Source organism: Grammomys surdaster, unplaced genomic scaffold (assembly GCF_004785775.1).
Source record: "Grammomys surdaster isolate TR1022 unplaced genomic scaffold, NIH_TR_1.0 138, whole genome shotgun sequence".
Taxonomy (NCBI): domain Eukaryota; kingdom Metazoa; phylum Chordata; class Mammalia; order Rodentia; family Muridae; genus Grammomys; species Grammomys surdaster.
The window spans coordinates 3,503,252-3,507,967 of record NW_021604596.1 but is presented as its reverse complement, the minus strand read 5'-3'; positions in this window follow the sequence as shown (position 1 = coordinate 3,507,967).

The window sequence follows — 4,716 nt, the reverse complement described above, 5'->3', positions numbered from 1 at the left end:
ATAGAAACATATGGTTTAATTATGAGAAATAGACTTCTAATATTTTTCTATTATCATTCCTCAGCATGTAAGGATCTAAGCAGTATATCTTGGCCTTGCATTAAGACAAACAAGGGGATTGGAGAGATAGCTCAGTGATTAAGAGCCCTGGCTGTTTTTTCCAGAGGACCTGAGTTCAATTCCCCACACTCACATGGCAGCTTACACCTGCCTGTAACTCCAGTCCCAGGGAAGTTAGACACACATGTGAGCAAAATACTAATGTACATAAAATAGAAACAAATTATTTCTAAAAACAGACAAACAAGCACATCCATTGTGTTTGTACATAAATTTCCTTTCATTTTCAATATATGGTAAAATTACGTGTATACCACAGAAATGTTAAAAAATATTTTTTTTTTGCAATTTGTTACCAGCAAATGTTTGGTTTGTATGCCAATTTATATACCTATGTACTAGGGATTGTATTAAAATTTCTTGGATGAAAAGAGGTTCAAAGTCAAAAAAGTTTAAGAAGCCTGAGCCCAAAGTTCCCACAGCCTCCCAAAGCCGTGTGGGATGGGGGGTTGGGGGATGGGGGGGTTGGGGGGGCGGGGGTGGGGGGTGAGGGGGCAGAGGTTAACATGAGCCCCTACAGGACAGGAAGCACTGCGAGGTTCCTGGCACAGAACAGTGGATTCTGTTCCAGCCTGCTCCTGATGACAGGAAGAAAACTGGGGCAACACAGTGGTTCTGAGAACCAAGACAACAGCAAAGGTTTGTCAAACATGGTCAGCTCTTTTTTGTTGCAGACAATTCCAGCCTCTGTCAAAATTGTTTCTGAGGGTTTCTTTCATTTTATAGCAGTTTATGGCTTAAAATGGGAAGACAAATGCTGCCCAGGTTCCCCAGGTTCTGCTACAGAGCTACCTGAATTTATTTTCCTATCCTGGTGATAGGACACGTTAGGGACATAAAAAACTGCTATCTACAGATAGTCTGGGCTTTGGAGCCCTATAAATCACAGCAGACCTCTAGCATTTGATTTCCTTGCTTGGCTGATTCAACAGGTTCTGTTAACTGTGTGCATGAGTGTCTGGTGTAATCTTCCTGAAGCCACACAGTTTGCCCTAAGGAGATATGCTGGAATTTGGAATTAGCTTTGAACTTTTGTTTGTCTGGAGAAGTCTTTAGATCTTTTGTTTTAGAAAGATCAGGTAGGGGGTTCTCGGTAGGGTCAGCATCACTGGCCTACTGACCAGTGAGGTGTCTGCGGAGTAGCTGCGGATAGACTGATGAAGAATCCTTTATATTTGACCAGGCTCTTTCCTCTTGTTGCTGTCAACAGTCTCTCTTTATGAACATGTATTAGTTATCATGTCTGCAGTATCTTCTTTGCCTAAAACCCATTTGGGTCTTTTTGATTTTCAGTACTTCTGGCTTACAGCCAGATTTAGGAGCGTGCTGGCCATCATTTCTCTTAAGTAAACTCTGCACCTGCTTCCTCCCTTCTCCCCCAAGACTTCCACAGCGGATGCTACCTGTGATCACACACCATCCTTCCTGGAAGCTTCTTGCAACTGTGTTCATCTAGGCTTTTTCCTTTTTCTTTTCTCTCTTCTGGATACTGTCACATGACCCATCTTCACTTTCTCCCTCCTGCTTTACCAAGTATATTATTGAAATTAAATACTGTACTTTTTCATTTTATGATTGTCCTGGCTAGTTTTATGTTGACTTGACACAGGCTAGAGTCACTAAAAGGAGGGACTGTCAATTGAGAAAATGTCTCCATAAGACCAGGCTGTAGGGAAGCCTTTTAGGCATTTTCTTAATTAGGTGGGGGTGGGCCCAGCCTATTGTGGGTGGTTCTATCCTTGGGCTCACAGTCCTGGGTTCTATAAGAAAGCAGGCTGAGAAAGCCAGTAAGCAGTACTGGTTTACAGTAAGCCAAGGAGTCTGGGCATTAGCTGCTGACTCCAGATTCCTGTCCTGCTTGAGTTCTTATTCTGACTTCCTTCAGTGATGAACAGTGATTTGGAAACCTAAGTCAAACAAACCCTTCCCTCATCAATTTGCTTTTGGTCATGGTGTTTTATCACAGCAATAGAAACCCTAGCTAAGATAATACAACATATTCTTCAGCTCCAGAATTTGTTTAACCCTTTGTTGAATTGTTATTTTTGCTCAAACATTGCTTACCTGATGGTGTTGCTCCATCTACCTGTGTACCTGTCAATATTCCCGTAACCTTTCATTTGAAGGCACATAGTTTTGGAGAGTTGCCAAAGTACATTGGACTGTGAGGATCAGCCCTGAGGTTGCACAGCCTGGTCCTGGCCCCTGGCCACTTCTACTTCCCGATCTGTGGCATGAGCTTGCACCACTACCTGTGTTCTCTTGCAGCTTGCTGGGCTGCCTGAAAGCAATTGTTCTCAATGTCAATTGTCTGTCATCCACTAACTCTCCATTCTTATTCTTTGAGTGTTACTGGTCATGGTATTGGGTTATTTGGTAGTGTCATTTCTGTTGATGGTTCGTGTTCCTGGGAAGTCGTGTTACTGTCTACACGGTTGAAGAAATACTTTCTCTCTCTCTCTCTCTCTCTCTCTCTCTCTCTCTCTCTCTCTCTCATTTACTTGTTTTATGTATGTGAGTCAATGTATCTGTCTTCAGACACACCAGAAGAGGACATCAGATTCCATTACAGATGGTTGTGAGCCACCATGTGGTTGCTGAGAATTGAACTCAGATCCTCTGGAAGAGCAGCCAGTGCTCTTAACCGCTGAGCCATCTCTCCAGCCCCTCTTTTTACTGTCTTTTTACCCTTTACTGTCTTCAATAGCGGAACACACCAATCATCTCAGCTAAGTAACCATTCTGAGACTCTCTCCAACCTTTCTAATGGATGTGCCCGGTCCACACTGAATGTTTTTTCTTGGAAGGAAATTATGTTTGTGTGTCCCTTGATCCCACAAAGCCAAGCAAAGTACAGAGAGCCTCTCATTTGGTTCTCTCAGGATGATGGCTTTGAAATGCTCAATTTTGTGACCGATTCCCTGACTTCAGCCACTCTAAGATGCACTCAGTATGACAGGGTATATTTGAGGAGATGGCCTGGGAATAACTCCAGCAGCCGAATGTCCATTTAGTATAAGATGGAATTTACTAGAATGTCTTACAACTGACAGGACTGGGTAGTTCAACAACAGCTATCTAAACTCTGAAGAGACTGGTGGCAACCCAGCAATTGCTCAGTCCACAAAGCTAAACACCATGATAGTCCTAACCTGGTGCAGAAGGCCTGGAGGAGGCCTGGAGAGGTGTCCTTCAGTCCACATTGTAAGGCTGAAGAAGCTGGAGTCTAACGTCACCACAGGGTAAGATGCACTCACCAGTAAGAAGCAAGGGCAAGCAGTGTGGATTATCCCTAAGACTTCTTTGTTTATTGGCCACCTCCCACCTCCCAGAGGTGCTGCCCAGTCTAGTTTTCTCCCCTCAGTGACTCTTTCCTGAAAATGTCCTCACAGAGCCAGCCAGAAGCATCTCTCTTGGTTGATTCTATATCCCCTCCAGTTGACCGTCATGATTAACCATCACTGAGAAGAAGGTGAAGTGTGTGCTGGGTACTTAGGGTATCTGTCGATAGGACATTTTTGAGTGGGAAAACACAGGTAAGATCTCCCACCCACCGTATCAGGCTTTTTTTTTTCTGGTGGATTCTGGGAAGTAATTCAGATCTGCAGCCTTTAGATCCTTGCTTTTAGGGTCTCAGTTCTGGGTAATCTGGGTGAGGTGAGAGGGAGTAAGTGAGGGCAGCATGATGCATGGTTGAGGGAACTGGACACTCGTTCACTGCAGAAGACACTTCAGGCCAAGAGTGTCTCTGCTGATACAAAGCCATACCACCTTAGTGACCATGTGGCTGCAGTGAAAAGATCCCTCTGACTCACTGCAATAGATCTGGTGTCAAATTTTATTGTTGCTGCAACGGTATGCCAGAGCATCTCTGCTGGTCTCCCAGATTCTGCAGAGCCATTAATGGTCATGGGAAGCTGTGACATGGAGACCAGGTATAGGAAGTAAAACCACACATTCTACCATATTTTTACCAAAGCTGCCTTTTAAGTCAGTCTCTCTATGTTATACTTACAATGAAAACACTCACAGGAGATTCGTGTTGAGCATCTGTGACCTGAGTTTCTTTTATCACTACTGAGAGCAATACGATTTACAACACAAGTATTTCATGCCCTAGTTTCTCTGCTGTATGTGGGTTAGTCAATGGATCATCTCAGTATACCTGGACCAGACCCCCATTCTACATACTGAATGACTTTAGCTTCCTTTAATGGCAGAAGATCAGAGAATGCAAGTTAATCTAGACCTAACACTGCCCTCATCCCAACACATGGAGATACATAGGCTCTATACCTATGCATTCTGGGCCTACGACAGCCAGCCTTCCATTAGCTGAGCCCATTCCTCCTCTACCACTATGGTCAGTTCCAGTTTTCTGTCTCACACAAGTAAAAATGTCAGTCCCCAGGAGTGTTTCTTTAAAGATGGGATCCTGGGCTAATTAAGCTATCAATCTGGCCCTTGCCTTCTAATTTCCCCAGAAACCCACTATTGTCTTGAAGACAGGACCTTGGAGAACCAGAATGATGCACACTGGAATGTGGCTTCAAGCACTGGTCTTTTGGGGTCAGGCAAAACATAGTACCTTGCCAC